This window comes from Carassius gibelio, chromosome A19, assembly GCF_023724105.1.
Source record: "Carassius gibelio isolate Cgi1373 ecotype wild population from Czech Republic chromosome A19, carGib1.2-hapl.c, whole genome shotgun sequence".
Lineage (NCBI taxonomy): Eukaryota > Metazoa > Chordata > Actinopteri > Cypriniformes > Cyprinidae > Carassius > Carassius gibelio.
In genome coordinates, this window is record NC_068389.1 from 13830873 (window position 1) to 13854627 (window position 23755).

Sequence of the window (23755 nt, forward strand, 5' to 3'; positions counted from 1 at the left end):
TGTTGAACAAACAAATCCTATCTCTATGTCATGGTACTCATCATGTTTTTTGGCTTTATCAATATATGAGAGCGCTTATCTAGGACCTAAACGGAAGAATGTACAATTTGAGAATAACACTTCTAACATTTCTAAGAATAAAGTTACTTTGAAATTCCCTCCTCTCATCTTTCATCTGGTTATGTAACAATTGATTGCAGTCTCTTAGTTACTTTTTATCTTGGTAGAAGGTAAATAAGCTAGTGAAAGATCTGACAGCCTGTGCTTTCACCTTCTGGCTGGAGTTCAATAGTTAAAAAGACTCAATATGTCACTCTAAAACAACACCACCACCACTTTTACTTGAAGCCTAATCTACAAAGCAAAAAAAAAAAAGGTATCAACTTGCCTTGTAATCTGTGAACATAACAGAGCTATTCCAGACACAACAAATTGTAAAAGTCTAAGACATCACAGCCAAAACACTTAAAAATCTCATAACACTCACGGTTTTAAAGAGCACTCTAGCAGAAACACAACCAGTAGTCACTAATACCCTTGAAAATAAAAATCTCATTTGGTATTTAAAAGACTGACTGCAATTAGCAGTGATTAGCTAAAAAATCTGAGAAATATTGCACTATTCATTATATAATCAAAGAAAGCTTGGACGCAAATAAACGGCCCAAGGTGGAGTGAAATGAAGCGAGCAAATATAAAGAAATATCACGTGTAACTCCATAATATGTCATTACATATTTAAGGAAATTAAAATTTGTTATAGCTACAGTACAGTATTATTTTGAAGTTGAACACTATCCACATACTGCATGTTACATTTTTATTTGTCTGTCTTTTAATACAGTTTAATGTTTAATCAAAATGGAAAGCACCAATGTGAGGTATGTGTCAGGTCACAATATGAAGGAAACAATCATTCGCTACTTCTATTTCATTGCAATAGCATATTATATGATATTTTCTTAAGTCTTCAATAAATGCTCTAATTCCCATGAAAAATAATTTTTAATCACCTCATTTATCTAGAAAAAAAAAAATACATTAACAGCAACCAATGAAGGTCTAGAGGGCAAATGTTATAATTAATGAAAAAAAATGACAAAGCATATTCCAAAAATATAGCCACAAGTTTTATATACATGTATATATATACACACACACACGCATGTTGGTTATTTGGCACTGTATGAAACCATGTAAAAATAACAAGTTGGCACTCTTCATAAAAATGATAACCGGTTGCACTTTATTTTATAGTACGTGTACTAACATGTACTTATAGTGTACTTACAGTGTTTATCTAAGAAAGTTCTGGTAACACAAGGTAACTACAATGGAGTGGGGTTAGGTTTAGGGGTAGGTTCAGGGTTAGTACCTAGTTATTACATAGTTATTATAATTACTATAATAAGTAAATAGTATGTACATGAACAGGACTGTAAAATAAAGTGCTGTCACTGCCTAAACTAATAGTGTCAGCAAGCTATGCATCCAAATGTAGGAAATAACATTACACCGGCCTCACAGAAAAAGTGAAAATAGATTAAAAATGTATAGTAATAAATATTGGATAAACATATAAATAAATATAACGTATTTAGATCTAAGGAAATAATTTTTTGAAGCTGGAGCTACTATGTTATTGATGGGTCAGATCGCAAATCGTCATGTTCGGTCCAATTTTATTTTTGTTTAATGGGCGAGTTACAAAAGTGGATCTAATGGAACATAATTACAAACAGCAGAAAAACAAACCAACCAACAATTCAGTGAAATTGCTTTCCCCACAGAAACCATTTGGGGTTTAAATGTGAATGCACGTGTGTTGTGTAGGATCAGAGATGTTTTAAATGATTTAAAGCAACATTGTATCATCAACATGAAAGAAAGACAGAATAGGATACTTGTTAGAATACTGAATCAAGAGACTATCACTACACTAAATTACAAAAGACAACAAAATCATACAGTCAGTGAAGAATCCTAAAGGCTGTACAGGGTCAAACACAAACAGACAAGATGCAAACACATTTGAACTCTTGCAAAAGCCAAGTAACAACCTCTCATCTGTCTGGAAAAAGAAGCCACAGCCTCCACACAGGATGGAAGTATTGTTTGTCAAACTGCATGTTGCAAATATGTCATCTAGATTCTGTCCAACCTAAAATTACAAATTCAGATGGAGAAAACCTATCAAACCATTATGGCAAGCCTTTCTGCACCACGGAACCCATTGGGGCATTTTTCTGCCTAGTAAATCCAGAGGTCAGTATGTCAGGGATATCAGACCTTAATGGGAAAAAGAGTAATGGTGTGACATACTGGATTCTGCATTAATATTCTCTGCTACAGCTGGACTGGATCTCCCACAGTGCATCAGTGCTGATGTAGAGAAACACTCCCCTACCCCTGCAAAGGATGCAGCTATGCACATACAGTACACACATACTCCACCGCAATGCAAACACACATTCAATGTGTCAACACCACTTGTAAGTACTAGTTGACATTGTAGATGAATCATGGGCAGAGTCTGACAGTATAGAGCCAGATTCGAGGATTAAGTGATTGTCATCTTGAAGACAAACACACACCCAGAGCACTAGGCTTGATTTGAATTCTTTATAAAAATGACACAATGAAAACAATCGGGCCTTCCTGCCATCTTTATGCATTAGCCCGGACATCCGCTTCGGTGACACACATAAGACATGGTCACATACATTAAATATGCATAAACACATACTCAGATGTCCTTACATATAAAGAAGCTTTTATTAAAAGGCAACCAGTGCAGTCTTCTCTAAACTCACAAATAGAGAACTGAAAAAGAACAGAGGAGAGGATAGAAGTAAAAAGAAATGAAAATGGCCAAGAAAGGATGATAAAACCTCATTATTGACAGGCAAAGCAGAGGTCTCACATGGCCAGTAAGAGATGAGAGGGGGATGGGGTGAAATCTGGAGAAACACGGAGAGGTACAGACAGAGAGAGAGAGAGAGAAAGACATGAAGCCACACCTAAATGTAGGTCACGCACGGTGAGACGATGTAGCGATAAGATCTGATTGATTAAGACAAAAACAGAAGAACGAGAGGATAAAAAAAATCATGTAAGAGAGAAAATAATATGTAAAAAATAGTCTGATACATGTATATATATATTAAAAAAAAGAATGATGCTGGTCTAAAAGGATTCGCTGCTATGATGCTCCAAGGTCGCGGAGTTGTTCCAAGTGTTTTTAGTGGGTTGCTATGAGGCTGCTCAGGATTTCTGGTGTACTCAAATCTCTACGATAGTCCTATCAAGCTTCGTATAACTGCATAACAAAAGATCAAGATCTCGAAGGGAACTTGGCTACATAAAAACACTTCTAGGCATGGAATAATCAGCACTCCTTTAATCGGGCTACCTGATGTCAGGGTGGGCGTCTGTTCCGAGGCATTTTGGGAAATCTCTTTTGAACGAGAAGTGAAGTCTCTTCTCCAATCTCACCCAGAGCGGATTTCTATGGATTGAGGCCCTGCATGAGAGTATGCATTCTTGCCGTCTTCATTCCAGATGATCTGATATTTCATAAACATATATGTAATGCTCACCGGGCTGAAGGGAATGGACCACGCAAAAAAGCAGTGAGTCCAATTAGGAGCACATCTTGGAGAAGCATTCTGCTGATTCAGATGTGGCAGGTTTGCTTGGCTGCTAACACAGGTATTGAAACCCCTTGTTGTCCACTGACTGCCCAACTCAGGATTTATTTAGCTTACCTCCCTCGTCAAGTCTATAACTGTGCGCATATGAACACACTCACACACCGTTGCAGTATGGTGTTGTGTTCCACAGTTGAAAAAGGCCAAAGTGTTTACGGGTGGAGAAAAGAAAATGAGGGAAAAACATGTTATGGATAAACATAAATTAAAATACTAGCCTATCTGTCCTGATTACACATAGCAACCCTAATTACAGTATATTTATAAAGAAAATCACTTCAATAGGCATCCAATAAGGCATCCCTTGAGTAAAAAGTGCATGATGTAAATCAATATTACATTTTAATGTTTTAAAATAGACAAAATCTTTACAAAATGTGAAATTATGAATATATCAGTTCATGACAACTTAAATGGAAATGACATTATATGATAATTTTCCATGAATTCTTGACAGTACATTCTGCAGTACACTTTAACCATCCTTCAAAGACAACAGAAGAAATTATGAAATATTAAGATGGGTCAAAAAGGAACACTAAAGTTCAGCTAACTGCATTTTTATTCAACTGCAATTAACATGAAGTATCCGAAGACATTCAGTTTGCACTTAATTATTTCCTTTGAAAGTAGATAACCTCTTTAAGTAGTTTTTAAAGGTATGCTAAAGTGTACTTCTTTGTCGGACACTCATCACCATTGACTGAAAAATGGATCCATATGGGCTTTTTAAGTTTAAAAATAGTTTTTGAGGTTTTCTATCAAGATGACTTTATAATATAAGAATATGTACCGAAAATGCGTCTTTGTATGTGCTTTACCATCACCAACACAGAAGGTTTTGTTCTTTAGTAAGAATATACAAATTGGGCACCAGCCAGCCTAGGTTTATTATAGCTTTGTAAATACACACACACACACACACACACACACATAATGTTTGTTTTTGTGAAAAGTGGGGACATCCCATAGGCGTAATGGTTTTTATACTGTAGAAACTGTATATTCTATCGCCATTCACCAACCCTACCCCTAACCCTAACCCTCACAGGAAACTTGGGGACATGGGTTATATCCTCATAAGTCACCCTCTCCTTGTAATACCTGTGTCATACCCATGTCATTATACAGAGTTGTGTCCTGATATGTCAAAAAAAACATGCCCACACACACACACACACACACACACACACACACAAATGCTAATTAAAAATGCAACATGCGAACAAATTTCAAAAACATACAAATGAAGAATATAATATAGTATATACAGTATATTATCAGTAGCAAATTGATTATAAACAGTCTATTGTTTGGGTCCTATGGACTGTGAACAGCTGCCTGCTGGTGAGAACCACTGTGAGTGAACTGAAGTACAGCATCCATCCACTCCACACACATAACTCTGGATCTCTGCCGCTGCTGCTGCTATAGGATTTCTGTAACATAAGCTGTGATTTCCTGTGCAATAACCAAACCAAAGCCTGGCACTCAGACATATGCCCGAGACTCTGACCCATTTCTGCAGACAGCATGGGGGTAGAACAAAACACTGATGGGTCAGAACAGACCAAACACTTGGCACAGGCCCTGACAAGCCCCCACAAATCAGCAGATGTGTTGTGGCACTTGGGGATGGGAGAGAAACACCACCCCGCCAACCTGATTGAGAGATTTCCATGCTGTTAAGACTGAGCAGCTATAAAGAGAAGAAATAAGACAGATTTCACTAAAATGGGTGACAGACCAAGGAGAGAGAATAACAGAGACTGAGAAACAGGTAAAGCAAGGTAGAAGAAAATAAATGCTGATTTACAGCAAGGGACATTTAGTGTGAAGAATCTCGACGGGCAGCTGGAGTGTTAGCAGTCTACAGGAATGTATCTTAAAAGTTCACAGGCATCCATCGAGTTCATCTGCACAGCTGTCTGCTCAGAAACAAACAGGTGACACCTGCTCAACAAACTCACTATGAAGAACTCTAAGAGAAACTGGCAAATTTTGATGGGGCAATATTACAATCAAATATTAAACAAGTCATTATTCCTCTCTCTACTTCTTGACAGGATGCAACATACAGCTTTTTAGCTTTAACTGGTTAAAAATATATATATATTTTCCATACACTAGAGTAAATTACTAGAGTGAGTTAATCAAAAGCAGCAAGATTTTAGTTTGCAAAAGATCTCTGTAGAAAGAAATCTGTATTCTATTGACATATAGCTCACATTTGAAGATAGCAATCTGTGTTAAAAACCTCAACATCAGTTACACTAGTCAATAATCCAATTTTGATATTTTAAGAAGCAGGAACTAACTTTGCCAAAAACAGAGTCTGATTTGAAAGAGTTTGCTAAAACTAGAGATGTTCCGATACCCTTTTTCTCTTCCCGATACCGATTCCGATACCTGGGCTCAGGGTATCGGCCGATACCGAGTACTGATCCGATACCTGGGTGTATATCTGTATATACAGCTGTATATACTACTAGCCCTGTGTAAATTGCTAGAATTTTTTTATGGTGTGCTTCAGACAGATCCCTCAATAAAACATGAACAAATACATGGTGAACTACTGTATTTATTACAGTATTTTTATTATCTAACATGAATTTGACAGTATTATTTATTTTCTTATGCAAAAAAGAACTTCAAATGCAGCCAAAAATCTAACACCGCAAACTAAAAAAGGTATTTAAGTTTTACAATATAACTGTATAAAAAAACTGCAACAAAAAAGATCTATTAATCAGATAATCTCTTTACAACAAAACAAGTAAAAAACAAGCAACCATCTAGGCATAATTATTATTATTATAGAGACGTATTATTATTACTGTAGGCTACAACAGTAGCTTTATATATTGTCAATTTACTCATGTAAACCAAACATTTATTTTAATGGGCTGCCATGAAGATCTTTGAGTGTCTGTGTTTATGATATGACAGTATTCTCAAATGAAACGGTAAATTCTCATGAAGTGACGGTTTATGCGTTCGTGTCCTCATGACACACAGCAGAGACTACAAAACAGCGAGCTCTCGCGCATCTGTGCCAGTCACCCACAGAGATGTAGATTTTGCGGGAGTAATATTTAAATAGTATTTTGCAGTTTAATATTCACAGACACTAGTATATATTCGGCTACTGTCTGGAGCCCTGCGCTTTGACTTACACGGAAGCGACTGAACGCAGCTGCCGGTACTGAATATACTCGAGAGTCTGTAACTACCGGTACTACAGAGACATACTGCTAACCACTGATCTATAATATAGTAGCGGCTTCACTGTGTTTTGGCAGTTTGGAATGTGATGAGTGATCCAGTCATATATAGATAAGGGCTGCTAACGCGTTTTCATTTCTTCTTCGCTGCTCTAAACAGGGGTTGCTTGTGGCAACACAGCACAACTTCCTGTGTTTTCAATGCATTTTGAGCAGCGAAGAAGAACCGTGCAGCGGTTAGGCAAAGCTTGCGGTCATAACTAGGTCTTTTTTAAGAAAATGGTATCGGATCGGTATATGGGTTCATGTACTCGCCGATGCCGATGCCAGAATTTGTTGTGGTATCGGAGATATTTCCGATACTAGTATCGGAATCGGAACAACTCTAGCTAAAACTATGGCAAAATTACTATTTTTGGGTACTGGGTTAACTTTACGCAACCAGCTCAACATGTTGACGTCAAAGTAGGTGGAAGTAATATCACACATAAACATAATTTCACTACCACTCAAAAGAGTTCGGTAAGAATTTTTATGTTTTTGAAAGAAATATCTTATGCTCACAAAAGGATGCATTTTAAGCAATCGAAAATACAGTAAAAACAGTAATATTATATATATTCATATTAATTATATATATATATATATATATATATATATATATATATATATATATATATATATATATATATATATTTCAAAATTAAATTACTTTCTCTATTTTAATATATTTTAAAATGCCATTTTTTTGTGATGACATTACTCCAGTCTCTAGTGTCACATGATCCTGCAGAAATCAATCTAATATGCGGATTTACCATGAGGTTTTTTTAGGATTCATTCTTGAAGAAAAAGTTTTAAAACATTTGTTTGAAAGTGAAACCTCTTGTAACAATATAAATGTCTTTACATCATGCAGGATGCGGGAGAATAAAATGATTTCCTGGGGCTCCAGGAAAATAGAAATTATCTAAACAAAGTTTCTAAAACGTATTAATTGTTATTTATGTGTTGCACAAAAGCAAAATGAACCACTAATAACATTAAACTGAATAACGGGCAAGCTAGGCAGAGACTCTGTTTTTAACACATGTTTAAAGGGTTGCTCAATGTAGCCAATCACAGACTCAGCTGCTGATTTCTGGAACGCAATGGCCAATCAGAGTTGTGTATTATGTATATAAAAAACATTTTATCTCGATATTGTAAAAATTTGCATGGTATTTAATATGCATCTCGATATGTTTGCATTTGCTTTTAAATAATAAAAAAAAAAAGATATCTTTTGACCCCATAAAAAAAATAAACATAAAAAACTATTTAGATATTACATGCTCACTGGGAATAAATCACTCGTAAATCGAACTCTGGGTGACTAAATAATGTTTATCATTAGCCACTGGCTAATCAATTCTCAGATTTTACTCGCCAGTGTGTGTGTGTTAGAGGTTAATTACAAGTTTAGTCACGAACACTGACGTTCTCCATCAAGTGATCTGTGCTGTTTCAGTTCATCTCAATGAACAGTAAACTCTTATTTTAAAAAAAATTAAATTAAATTAAATTACACCTGTGTTTACAGAAATTCCCATATTACATTTGCACAATAATGAACAAAAGATACAAAAACCATTTATGTGTATTTGACCCACACATCACCGCCAGGCCATGCTTCATTTGGACGATTAACATTATGTTGCTAAAACGCAAGAATGAAAGTCTGATGAACAGTCATGCAGCAGATCACATCAAACCTCACAAATGCAACCTCAAAAATCAATCTCCAATTGGGCGAAATGCATGACCTCATCTCATTTCAACAGTCAAGACTGCGTGTAGCCATCTCAGCAGATTTCTTTTTATGACTGCCATCCTCTGAACTCCCTTTTCTTGATCCTCCCATCTCCTGTTCTCCTCTCTTCAGCAGCTGTCATTCTTCTGTGTAACCACACCATACTAGGAGAAACCACACCCTGATGAAGAAAACCTATACGAAACCAAAGGCCCCCATAAAATGCTTTTTATGAAACAACTGTGTCTAGAAGAGATGGACAGGGTGACAGCTGAAAGAGTCAAAAGTGTATTAAAGCTCTCCTCACAGACATGCACTTCACGGCCATCTTTCGTTTAAGCCTAGGCTAGGATCCCCTTTTAATTGCACCTGTCAGTTTTTCCTACTCCCTACCCAAGCCAGAAGGGGTTAAAGCAATTTCACACAAAAAGACTCTTACATACAGATTGTTATGAAGATGTGCTGGTCACAGGGGCCGTCGATCTCCTGCCTCTCAGAGCAAAGGCTCAGTGTCTATAGCTCGCACTCATAATAGAGAGAGATTCGACTAAAAGTGGTTTAAAATAAACACTTAAAACTGGCATAGCACAAACTGATAGACAGAAACAGTTCTCAGTTCACAGGAGGTTTAAATGCACTTGCACTTCTCTGGCAGCGTTTAAAAACTCAATTAAGCTTCAACATTAGTAACTGAACCAGGTCAGCATTACAACTACACCATAGATTCTATGGTGTACAGTAGCCATTGATTTGTGATTTAACTATTATTATTATATATTTTTTAACAAAACTGAATTTCTTACCAAAGCATTAAAATGAAAATTAAATTAAAATTAAATAAAAAAATAAATGATTTTATCAGTGGCATTTGCTAAGGCAAGCATTTCTATTAGCTTGTGAACATGAATGATGGGAGTGTTATTTTACTATTTTTTATTTTTTTATTAATATTCTAGTATTTATTCATAACAAATTATCCTGTTGTGATATTTCAAAATTCATTTTAAATGATTTTGTAATTTGTATGTTTCTTTATTTTTTTATTTCAGTTTTAGTGTCCACTTATTTAATTTTAGATAGTTGTCAAGGCAACATTTCTATTTTACTTTAAAGTTTTTCATCTAATAATTATATTTTATTTCAGCTTTAATTACTGAAAACAAGTGTTAATACTTTTAGTATTAATAATAACACTGGAATGTTGCCTCAAATGTAATGGCTTGTTAAGGAAAGCTGTGTTGTTATATTTTCAAGCGAGCAGACTCAAGATAGTCACTTGTTGAAAAATAATCATGACTATTAGATTATGAACCTGGGACTCTTAAACTGTAAGCAACCACCCAGGACACCCTAGCAACTGCATAACAACATGCTAAATACGCAGCAGCAAATATTCCTTACATAGGCAAACCACTACATTTTCTTCAGAAGACATAACTCTTTCTCTGTATATTACACAGCCACATTTGTTTTGATTTTATACAAAAGCATTGCAAGAGCCATTACATAATACAGAACAGGGCATTTTCTAAGAGGAAATGGTTAAAAAAAAAAGCATGTAGCAGACGATTGAGAGGTCAGTGTAGACCAGCAGAGGGCCTGATGAGAATGAAGGTCCAATAACAAGAGAGAGACATAAAAAGACTTCTCCGCTCTCCATCCAGAGAAAGACTTCATTCATTAGCCCCTGATAAACACTGCTAACCTTTTCCTTCTCCTCCCTTCTCTTCTCTTCTCTTTACTGCCTTTGTTCCTTCTCTCCCTCTCTGTATTGATTTAAGGGTGGTTTAAGGTGAATGCAGTGCTGTAATGTAATGATGCTCTTCATCCACCGTGAGTTACAGCATCGAGACCCCAGACTCTCAATCAGACATTTAGCACAGGCAGGACAGGCCACACCGATCTAGCTCATCTTAACATAAAAATCTCAAACTATGCCATGAGGAAAAAAAACACAATCCTGTGTGAAGTACTGCAAACAACATAATTGAAATAAAAACATTGAAAATTATTGATTTAAAGAACAGTTGATGGACCCCATTGACTTCTACAGTGTGTGTCTGTGTATGTGTTTGTATATATATATATATATATATATATATATATATATATATATATATATATATATATATATATATATATATATATAAAAAATATATAAAAAAATATATATATATTTTTTTTTTTACTATGGAAGTCAACCAGGACCCTCAACTGTCTGGTTAACCATATTCTTCAAAATATCTTGTAAACGGAAGAAGCAAACCCATACAGGTTTGGAACAGGCTGACACTGATGAAAAAACACATGAACACACACACACACACACACAGGTAAGATTGACTGAAATATGTCATTTGCTTTGCTTCGTGAGAGTGGGTGGGGGCTTTTGCCATGATTAGCTTCTTTCAATTCTTTCTTTCAAAGGCTGATGGCTTCAACAAAAGCATATATCATTGATTAATAACTTCGGCATTCAAAGCTGCTCTGTTTTTAAAGGTTTATACATCTTTGTTTAAAATCAATTCTCCCATTTAGAAAATGAATGAGACTTTTACTTCTGGAATCCGACTGTTGCACTCAATTTGGCAGCAAAACTTGCCAATCAGCCACCCTTCCCAAAACAAACCCCTATTAGCCCGCTTGTCTAGGACTGATGAAGTGATAATGTCTTCAAGTACTTCAAAACAAATCAAACTCAACCCATTTTACTTTCCTAATAAATGCCTCTGGTGTTGTGTTGCATAAGCCATTACGGCGTAGTGCATATTATTGTTTCAAACCGAAAAAAAGTTTTCAAAATCTTTCATCAAGATGTAATAACTCTGGAACCACACAGGCAGGGAAAATAATATCCAGCTACATATTTAGTAAATGTAAGGGATGCTTTATAAAACCTGTTGCCACAATTGGTAATTTTGGCTTTTGATGGCATTTGTTTTCTGGAGTAAACCGACTTTATGGGAAATCGAAATCAAACTCTGCTTATGATGAAGTCATAATACATTGCAGAACACAGCAAATAAACGTCAAGCAACCATCTGGTAGTTTAACACCATAAGGGACACCACTCCCATCCCCGTGGAATAAGAAACAGATTTCATTCCATCACATCCATTAATAATCACCACTGGCCTATTTTCCCCCAATTTTAATATACTGTCAACTTAATGATAGTTAAGGAACATTGGCACACAACTGACAAATGGCAGAATAGCTTTTTGGCAACTCCAAGTAACAGGTTATCATTTTAATTAGATCAAGTACAGGCAGCAGCACTGCAATTAAGAAATAATGAAAGATGCAAATGAAGGATGGGATATGATCCAAATATAAGCCTTACTGAAGAGAATGCTCTGTGGTAAAACAGCATCAAATGAGCAGGCACAGGGACATAACTTGATAAAGTGTGGAGGAAACGGAGAGTAAATCTGAGAACACTCCATTAGAGAGCCATGGAAAGGAGGGCAGATTAAATTAAAGACTCGAGCATCAGCCGACGGTCATTAGATAGCCGTGTAGCATTATACAGGGGCCCTTGGGAAACCCACACATGCAGATCTCCAGCATCAATGTGTGAGAGGTCAAAGATCAGCGAGGGGCTCTGCTTATTCATCCCCAGATAGTGCCATCCATCTTCATAACTGGCACGTGAGCACAAGTCAATATAAAATGAAACTTCATTCATCTATGTTAATGCACTAAAGACTCATCTCACTCTATTAACCACATCTATCTGTCTGTAATAACAAACACAGTAAAATAACTGTCTACTGAAAAATCGCAACCACAGGTGTGTGCTAGAGGGAGTGGGAAACAGCTCAAAGCAACGTCTGTACTTTCTCTTTTCATTTCCTTATGAACTAGAAGGGAGCTACACAGAAAGCAGATAAGTGTAAGGCATCATGCAGTAGGACAGCACCTCATCCAGATGCACTGATCGCAGGAGCAGATGTTTTGGGCGTCTCTCTTGAGCATGCCGACATTCCACGAACCACATACAACACGTCAAGACATGAAAATATATACACAGACACATGTACTTCAATCATACACACATCCCAAAGGGGGAACATAACTATACAATCATTTATCTGATGACCAAGAACACTTCTTGATTTACAAGAACAGTTTTCATACAATTATTGCAAAAAATAACTATACCGGATCTTCTGATTCATAGAGAAGACTCCAAAAAAAACATGCATATTTTCATTTAAGACTCATACACTCAGAAAAGCAGTGTCTACAGACTAAATATTTCAAAACATCTTTATAAAAATAGACTGTAGACTTGAAAAGACCTGAGGTGGGCTGCCAGTGACGTGTTTGGGCTGCGAACAGGAAAGCTTCTATTACACAGAAGCTTATAATATAAAACAAATAAATAAAATAATATAATATAAGTTTCTGACCCTAGATCATTCACAGAATTCCATTTCCAAAACAACAAATAAGCCAAATATATTCTGCTTACTATAAAGCATAAAAGATTACCATCCATTTCAGTCCATAGACTTCATTCAGACTGCTAAATCTGAGGTCCTTTCGAGGCGTGTTTATTAGCTGGGGCAATGAAGCAGAACAGAACGGGCTCTATGAGAGCAGGAGGGAAAGGTCGAGAGCCGAAAGTGGGACAGAGTGATGGGGAGACGCTGAATTGGATGGGCTCCATAAAACAGCTTCATCAGGGGAGAGTGATTATATCAGCAGGGACTGAGTGAGGTGCTTACAAAAGGTCTGTTTCTGGGTAGACCTAACACTAAAGACTAGCTTTTGACACAGCTGTTGCTTACAAGAAGAACATGAAATAGTTGTCATTGCATAAACCAATCAAGAAAAAGTGTGCATCTGTAGAAACAGTAAGGCATTATTAAAGCAGAAGATAAAGTACATGAAAAGTCTCCAAATTGAGGCCAGGTAGCACTGAGAGGACAGCTTTTCAAAACTTAGTAAGCTACCTATCTAGACAACAATTTTTTGGGAACTGGAGGCATGTTTTGAGTCAGCTAAACTCATGTCTGTGTGACCTCAGCTGACTCGAAACATGCCTAAAAACGCTGAAGTACGAAACACAGCCAAGATAACTAAAGATGGTATTAAAGCAAAATATGTGATTTGTATGCCCTCAAACAAATGAGAGTTTTGGGAACATGTAGTGACTTCCTCCTTCCGGTCACCTCCTAAAACTTGCTGTTATTTCAGGAATGCAGCTCTGGCCCCACTTCTGCTTGAAGCTGCCCTCCCACTCCTTCAGCTGGAGGGCAAGTATACAGTGTGCAGGGCTGTTTTAGACAGACACCTCTAGTTACATCCCTCTCCAGCACATCACGTAACATTAACAGCCTGCTCGAAAGCAACTATACAGTCACACACATGCTACAGGAAAAGTGACTGAGAGGTTTCTTTTTCTCAGCCTTCCAATGAATTTCCTTCAGTCAAAATCATTTCCTCTAGTTTACTTTCTATGTTATTGCCTCTTGCTAATTCCCGTCACATTATTACTTTCAGTAAAAAAAAAAAAAAAAAAAAAAAAAAAAAAAAAGGAGATGAAGGGTGGATTGGAGTTGAAAAATGATTTCCAAGTTTCCACATCCATTAAAAGTGCACATTCAGTCAACCATCACTTAATATAGCAGTAAACATTCAATTACTTTCAAATCTAAATTCAAACACAATGACAGAAATTCTTCCCTCTCAAAGCTCTTTTAGCGCCAGTTTTAAAATCTCTTAAACGGCTCTAAAAAAAAATAATTTCTTTAAAAAAAAAATTAAAATCTCTTTTAACTGTGTTTTTAATAAATAAGTAAACTATACTGAAGCTGCTGAACAGTGTTGTAGGTGCTAAAGATTGCTTTGGTATGAAATACAGGCCTTTAACCCAGACTGCCCTCCTCATGCATGGTGGCACATGACTGGGCATTTGAAATGGCAACGGATGCCCTCAACTCAACGGGTGAGCGAATTACCATAAACACCCACCTGACCCTGGACAGATGGAGTGGGTCATCCTTCACCAGAAGGGCTGACTGAACCCCTCCTCCATATTCACAGGGCCAGACGTGCAAAACACATTAACAAAAAAGATCCCAAACGAAAGAGAGAGTGTGACAACCACTTACACCTGATCAAGATTCATCAATCTACCTTCATTAAACCACAATGTGTTTGGTTTGATCCAAGCTACAGTCATTACATAACTTGGAAGCATTTCAGGGCGACAATGCTAACAGCTGAGTCTACATTTTCATGTATGCTGCTGACATATATTTCTATTGTGTGAGAACACAATTGAAGATCTTGACCTTCCTTTTTCCTTCACACACACAAACACACACTTCCTCTCTTCCTCTCATTATCTTTACACTAAAATTAGAATCCATATTGCCAAATCTTTTGGCAAGATGATTGCATTTTAAAGGTATTTTGACTGCATATTTGATAAAAACATCACAAAGTTCCCAGCTAGATACTGTGTGCAGACATCTGGGAATGTCAATGTATCATTATTCTGTTCACTTCGCCAAGCGCCTTTGCCATCTGCCACCTCTTATTTTGACAGAAGTTCTTGTAAGGACAGGTTAGGAACACCTAATCTAATAAACAAAAGAATTCCAGAACTTCAGAACACTGCAACCAAATTGTATTAGTCTTCACTGAAACAGAACAGCAAGTAGTACTGCCCAAAACCCAAATGAAGCCAAAGACCAAAATTAATGAGATAAACACAGACTGAAAAAGCTACACTGGCCGCCTCTCACAGACGTCTTTGTCTCGTAAACTGGTAATTTTAGCCATGTCGGTTAGGAGTAAATCTTGTTAACGCAGCTCTAGCCAAAACAGATTACAACTCCCAGTAGCTAATGACCTACTAATCAGAGTCACTGGAAAAGAGCCGGAGGATGAGAGGACAAAACTGGAGATTCTTGGTTCCCAGCTCTGACAAAGAAGAGGAAATAAGGAATCTCTGACATCCTTCATCATGCCCTTCAAAGTATATGGTCGTGCCCCACACACAGAAGAAAAACTCTACACAACAGACAGTACTTTATGGGTTCTGTGCACACATGGGTTACAGTGACGGACTGCTGATGGACAATACAGTGTTCACAGTGAGTTAACTTCCCCAAGTGTTCACACTACTGCTCAAATGTTTAAAGTAAAAAAAAAAAATAAAAAAAAAATTGTTGGCACGCTATAGTGTTGCCAAGTCTGCGGTTTGGGGAACCCCTCCAAAAAACACATATTTTACCCCCTAGGACCTTTTTACCCGTGCACCCCCTCGAAACACGATTGGGCTAGGTTTGAGTAGCAATTGGGGGGGTTTTGTTGTGAAAACCTGGCAACCCTGGCACGCTAATATAGTGTTGGTCATACTATACAATGATTTAGCTGGTCTTTGTTGAATAACACAGAACATAAAGAGCTTTAAAAATAATTGCATTTTAAATTGCAATCTTTGAAAAAAAAAGAAAAAATCCCAATTAGATTATTTTCCAAAATCGTTCAGCCCTAGGTCGGCCCAGTGTGCAGGCGAGGTGAGGAGAAGCTGGTCTTATTTCTAATACGGCTATAATTACATGCAATAGGGGAATAAGCGAGATTAGGGCTGCCCCTGCAGGAGGTCTGACTGTAAGGCACATATCCAGGAAGTCAGATCAGCTATGGGACTGATTTGAATGGCAAATCTCTCAGTGTTCAGGCAAATGCACTCTCATTCTCTTTCTGGATCATCAACTCTTCGTTTACAGTTTTACAAGACATTCCAGTGTACAGTATAATGAATAGTTATCATGAATACGCAAGTAAACTAGTCATTAACATGAGGTAAGAACTTTATGTGACAAGCCTATCTATCTAATATTATATGCAAATATTAATTGGATGAAACTTTACTGTCCTCTATAAAACAAATTCAGCATTTCCTCTTCAGAATTCCCTTTAGAATTAATAAGGTCATTTTAAAGCTTAAAATTCTCACCTGTGTGGAAACTATTTTTAATCTAATAGGGGTATAAAGCTCTCTCAGATCCACAGCCTGTTGCAGGACAGTCCCAGAATTCATTGGTGTGGCTAAAGGATCAGATGCCACCACAATCAGTGGGCAACATTCCCACAGCTCTCCAAAACCTTCACACGGAGTTCAGCTGTTATTAAATCTAATTTATTCTGTGATGAAAATGCTTTACATTTTTAAAGCTTAAAATATTCACCTTAAAATACACAAAGATTAAAGTACTCATCATGTTTTTTTTTGTTGTTGTTTTGATAAATGGAGTTTAAATGGACAGCAGATAAAAATACAATTCTTATGAAATTATAAATGTCTTAACGGTCACTACAGATCAATGTAATCAATGCTTTTCTACTAAAAAAAGACTTGGAAATTGACACCATACCTCAAGCCCTTAACTTATTGATGAACTTGCTTTATAAATCAAACGTTATTGAACTTTAATTAGTTACTCTGAATAATTAGCCTTTGTACACATTCACCCTTCCGAAAGGGACAGCGAAAATTTGTAAGACAGCAGATGGAGTTAAAAAGAATGGAAATATTCTGTACAGAGTTTCCTACAAAAGCACACACTCTTTTCAAGAGACAAATGAATGTCCTTGTTACACACACACACACACACACACACACACACACACACACACTTTCACAGGCGCTTCCCACCACCCGAAGAGGATAAGGAAATGTCATCTCAGTTTAACAGCATATGTCTGCTTTACAGTTAATGGACAGTCATACTAGACCATGTTAAATTCACTTCCTTTCTAATGCTTATGAATGCTGGAGATATGAATATATTTAAATTTTTCTTCATTGACAGTTTTGATTAACTTTGACCTGAAAATCAAAATAGTGAAAAGACAATTCACCATTAGAGGACAAGAAAATCAAATTCAATTGACCTGAAGAGGCTGCAAGGTTTGCAGAAGATGGTATAAATTATTGTTTCTAAATTCATTAAGGGTGCGCCGATCAGGATTCAGTGGGCCAATCACTTTGTCTTTCACAGGAAGCAGTATCTGCCAAATCACCAATTGATCACCAATTGATCAACAAAAAGCCTTGTTTTTATCATGTAGAATTATTTATAGCGATGCTCCAGTCAGGATTCTTTTTACAGATATTCATTCAGGGCCTGAATTTCATTTTTGAAAATGGCAGGAATTCCCCTGTTTGGGGACTTGGGGCGGGGGGGCATATTAACCATATTATCGCGGGGTCCGCGATAATATTGCATTCTTATAATCTATTGTAATTAGCCCTTCAGACATTACTGGAGATAATTTGTCCAGACAATACAAGAAAAGGAGGAGGGGAATACATAAAACCCTTCAACTGGAGCACTGAAGTATTAAAGACAAAAATCATCACAAAAATAAAAGTGCTGCATTTGTAGAAAAGCAGAAAGTTATATTCCAGGTAGGATGCTTTTACAGGATGTCTAATTTTGCGAAGAATACAAGTCATCTGCTTTTTGTAATGGACTGAGAAAAAAAAAAAAAAAAAAAAGAGCAGGCCTTCTCTGTCAGACTATCATAAATCAATGTCTCACCATAGCCATGCACTGTGGCCTCATGCTTTTAACACAACCCTTCATGATTCCTTCACGATCACAGATCTGGCCATCTTCTACTGCACCCTCATTCAAAATCAGCTCTTCAGCTTCTGCTCACTTTTCTCCCACTTCTTCTTTTTGGCAACAACCACTTAGGTAAAACACAGCAGTGTGTGTGTGTGTGCGCGTGCGTGTGTGTGCGCGTGTGTGTATGTGTGTGTGTCTAGCAGAGAATAGTACTAGAGCACAGCGGCTACAGTCTCAAATCTGGATGCCCTGTAACTCTGAGGATCATCAGTGATTGTCTTGAAAGCTCAGCACCCGGTACCCACCAGCACTGCTCATCATCACAGCCGACTCACCCACAGCAGGACGTCTTTAAGTTAAAGACCTTTAAATTTAAGTCACCACAGGAGTTAAAGGTATCCTTTAAAGTCAGCTGAGGATTCATTACGCAACAACCCTTTACAGGCCTGAATCCTGCAGAACGGAGCTGTCAGCTTAGCTTGCTAATGCACCAACAGGACAAAGAACTTAAATACAGGACCAGACTAGCAAAGAGAAAGACACAAAATCAGAAAACATACCTACAGTAAAGTAGGCTTAATGTGGTGTCATGTTTTTCATGCAAAACAGGTCCATTGTCCATTTTTAATAGCATAAAGATGTATGAAGCACAGAAGTCACTTTCAGACCAAGCATCTGTCTGTTGGCCAGCAGGACAGGAGATGCGAGAGTTTAAAGTTTCAATAAAACACAACAAAGTCAGTGTGTAAATGAAGGAAAATCAAGAAAATGTAGCGCTTGGTTCTATGCATCAGCTGTTGATTGGATGGAGGCAGTTATTAATTTGCATTGTAATAATTTCGATTGTAAGAATAGGGCAGGGTTTATGCAAACAAAATAACTGGAGAAGTTCAGCATACATCACTTTTTCATGAATCCATTTTCATAAATTTCATGCCAAATACAAACAACTGTGGCCCTCTGGATAAATTCATTTGTTCATTAAATCCGGTTTCAAAGTAACATTAAAACAGTGTATTTTCAATGTTTAACCTATAGTAAAAAGAATTAAAAAAAACAGAAGACATGCATGTAATTAAGCATGCAATATTTTGCCATTAATTGTCAATGTAGCCAAATGTTCTTTTGGCAACACAGGCCTACAAACTGTTCCACATGCTGCAGTAAGCAGCACACAAGTATTCCATTCCACACATAACTAGAATATCTTTTTAATGAGCATGATAAAAGTAACGAATGCAATGTTAGACACTAATATGCTAGTTCTGCTACATAGGAAGGATGTCTTATGAGTATTGACATGATGCCTCCGCCATGTCACCTAACATCCTGAACCAAAGAGGATCATCCCTCTGACAGCTTTCTCCCCACTGACACAGTCAGGTGCCGGTGCAGAATGTGGCCAAACAGGAAGTGCAAGGAAGGAAATCCTGCAGCGTTGCAGTAGGAGAGGAAAAGAGAGAGAACGAATGAGGGAGAAAGGAAGGGAGAAAACAGTTTTGTGCACTCATGGTCACCACAGTCTACCGTGAGAGGGAAAATGACAAAGATTCAGGGGAAACTAGGTCATGTGGAAAAATACAGTTGTAACGATCCATCCTCGATCATTTGTCTGCCTCTGTGTGCTCCCTCAAGCTCACATTTCCTCTCCAAACCAGAAAAAGGTTGAAGGTTCAATAGACAAGCACCGGATTATTTTTGGGACTTTCCATCTGAAAGAATCAAATCCTACTGCATAATTTTCAATCAATGATTAAAAATATACAATTTCTAAGAACAAAGCTTAAATTTTATTTAATTTAGTAGTTTTATTGGTGAAACAAATCACTTAAAAAAATGGTAGCACACTCAATAGGCTGCGCTATTTGATGCGTCAATCACATCTGTAGCAGAAACAATGCATGATGAGTTACAAAATTTAAATGTCAACATGATATAAAATTGATCAGTTTTCTAAAAGTTACTCCTATTGTGATTTTGTGAACAATTCATCCATGCATGTTTTTTTTTTACCTCATAATTTTTCAATCAAAATGTTAATCTCCCGATTAAGTCACATCCTTCTTTCTTGTGACGTGCGGTGGACTTCAGTGATTTCGTCCTCTTAAACCCCTCCTCTTTCTTACAATTGACCAATTGATGGCAAGCACACATTCAGATCTTCCTCCATTCAATAAAAACTGATGGAGAGAAGTCCTCACTCTATTGTTTTTCTTTTCGATAATCTGTTTCACTCTGATGTACGTCACAATAGGGAAAAAACTAATCTGTTGCTACTTTCACTTCATCTCGACATTAATACTAAAGTTAGGGATTTGAAAGCCCAACTAGCTTTCAAAATAAAAGAAATAGCATGAAAGTAACATGACAACCATTCTAACTGGATTAATGACAAAAAACAGCAGGAACATCTTTTAGGCTATTTACAGCACCAACAAAGAAACTGACGAGACAGCTAGAAGAGGCTTCCTTCCAAATGACCGCTTCCTCTGGCTCACTAGAGGAAATGGATGGACACTTTGTGAAGACAGTGTTTGTGTATGTTTGAGGGTCACTGGGATCAGGGACCACAGGCTGAACAGACCAAAGGCCAATAAAACTGAGTGAGGCAAACACTATGGGTGCAGGGGGTAAACATGAGACAAAGTCAAATGACAAGAATGCAATGCACTGGATATGGTACAAAACTTTAGTTACAGGCATCTAGTGTTTGGAATAACGCCGTTTAAAAGAACGGCAAAAAATAACGACGTTATTTTTTCAGTAATGGAGTAATCTAACTAATTACTTTTCCCGTCGTTATAACGCCGTTAACATTACTGGACGTTAAATGCGGTGCGTTACTATGCATTGATTTAATAAACTGTAATCCGAACGCACCCCTGTCTCACACACGGAGTGAGGAGGTGGGTTAATAAAGAGATAAGCGATTATGATTGGCTAAGGCATTCATGTGTTTCATGGTAGCCATTCAGAGCCAGTGTTTTTACACCAGTGGCGCCAAACACACACACATGCGCGAACGCGCGCGCACCCACGCACGCAACAGCTACACGAAGATTCGCAGCAGAGATGGCTAGTCAGGAGCAATCCGATGAAAAGTTGGCATTTTCAAGGTGGAGATATAAGCACTACTTTAAATTAATTGTGGTCAAAGGCAAGAACGTGCATGTAATGTGTAAATTTTATGTTATACACACGCATCTACAAAGCTAGTGGCTTTAGTAGTTATGTACGAACACCTGTCTGTTCTACTCATTTTAACTGACTTGTGAAAACTGCAAAAAAAAAAGTATAATAAATATGAAATTGAAATATAGCAACTTTTTTTTTTTTTATACAGTAACGCAAATAGTTACTTCCCCTGGTAACGAGTTACTTTTATTATAGAGTAATTCAGTTACTAACTCAGTTTTTGGAACAAGTAGTGAGTAACTATAATTAATTACTTTTTTAAAGTAACGTTCCCAACAGTGCAGGCATCTGCATTAAACAAAGAGCCCAATTCCTATGCATCTCATGAAAGTTTTTTTTTTTTTTTTTTTTAGGTGTCAATCTAGCAAAGCAGTTCTGGCCTGGCATGATCTCCTCTTGCATGCCCCCAGAATATCCAACTGTATCTTTCTTATGGAGTAAAAGCAGACCACCAGCACCAGGGTTGCCATTTGCAAGCTGCTGTGGTTTGTATATCCTGAACGAGTCGGTTTTCTTCTGACTCATTGTTTTGTCTCATTCTCATTCTGGACAGAAGTCGGTCTTCTATATCCTCCTATTGTCTTTGAGCTTGAGGACTCAAAGAATACGGAAAAACATCTTAAGCTCAAAACAAAATACAAATACGGTCCAAATAGCCACCACCTTCTTATAAACAGACGTTCACTGACATACAGAGGCCTTTGAATTATTTAATCCAGTATCATGTGTCCAACTCAGATTTCAGCTTCAAGTGACACCTTCATAAACCACCAAAACCACATTTCTCCCAGTTCCTCTCCTATTCTTCATGAAACTGCCACAAGTGACACAGCTGAAAGCTTTATAAAAATATTCAGGAATATAAACATTTGTATATGTGTGAATGGTCATGTTTCACTGTATCGATGATACAGATTTCTCTGTCAATTGTCAAGACAATGTTAGGCTCTTTCTCCTAATAACGTATTAAATAATAATAATAATAACTATTTTTATTAGGCGGCCTATTATAACTCAGCTATCAAACTGCCCAGCTATTTCACTTCAGCACCGCATTTCTCTCTCTCTCTCTCTCTCTCTCTCTTTCTCTCACACACACACACACATACACACACAAAATAGAGGATTAGAGCCTGTAACGTTAGTCGCTGAAGTTGTAACGCTTTGACTCGGGTAACTCGTTAAATCCATGAAAATAAAAGAGATTGAAAATGAGGAGTTTTTGTCCCACACATTTAATTGCTGATACACAGCAACACGCTCCTCTCAGACATGATAAATTAACTCTTTCATGGCATTACAAATAAAGTAAAGAAAAAATAATAACATCCATAGTGGTTCCTAAGTAGTGTGTCTCTCTTGGTTTAAAATACCAAATAGTTATGATATGACAAGTACAAAGAGTCTCTCTCTTGCTCCACCCATGCACGATAATATCGTGTATCGTCGATCTCACGGGCTGAAGATATGACCATTTGAAAAATGACACTATCGCCCAACACTGTTTCACTGCAAACAATGGTATAGTCTGAATGACACGGACACAGAAAGTTTCAAACTATGAAAACATCACATGATACGTCAGTAGTTAAACTTTTGAACACACCTACACACATGATTTATCATTAGCCCTAACATTTTTCTCATATCAAAATAATACAATTATGTAGTGAACAAAACATTTTATACCTTAACAGTTCTGCACATTCTCAATCCACTTCATGAGGTGCACCCTGGGATGCTTTTCTAAGAAGTTTTAGTGTATACTGGACAGTTGTTGGCTTCTCCTTCCAGTCCAGTTTACCAAAAAATAAACTATTTCAAGCATTTAATCTTTAGTTTTCAGAATATGCCATCCAGCTAACTCATTTACAAAAATTTAAATTTAAAAATAAATGTAAAATTTAATTTAAATTTAAAAATTAATTTAATTAATCAAAAAAATGTATAATTGCACAATTGAACATTACTTGACATAAAACAAAGTAGACGTCACAATAAATACAATGACATGCACGTCCAATTGAGAGTCAGTGGGGCTTTTAAAGTTAAATCTATTGACCTTTGACAAAGCTAGCCTGGAAAGAGAAGAGGAAGGCTGTCCACGTCAATAAATAAAGTATAAGAATAAACGAGAGGCATAAATAGAATTAAAAAAGGAAGTTGAGGGTTGCATAAGTTCAGATCTTGCTGCCCTTAGTCCTTCATTCCTTAAAGGGGGGGTGAAATGCTATT

At 37.0% G+C, this 23755-nt stretch overlaps 1 protein-coding gene across 8 annotated transcripts in view; it reads right to left on the bottom strand.

Moving 5' to 3' along the window:
* LOC127935428 (microtubule-actin cross-linking factor 1) overlaps nt 1-23755 on the bottom strand; it is a 156356-nt gene that overhangs the window by 120535 nt on the left and 12066 nt on the right. The window lies entirely within an intron of this gene.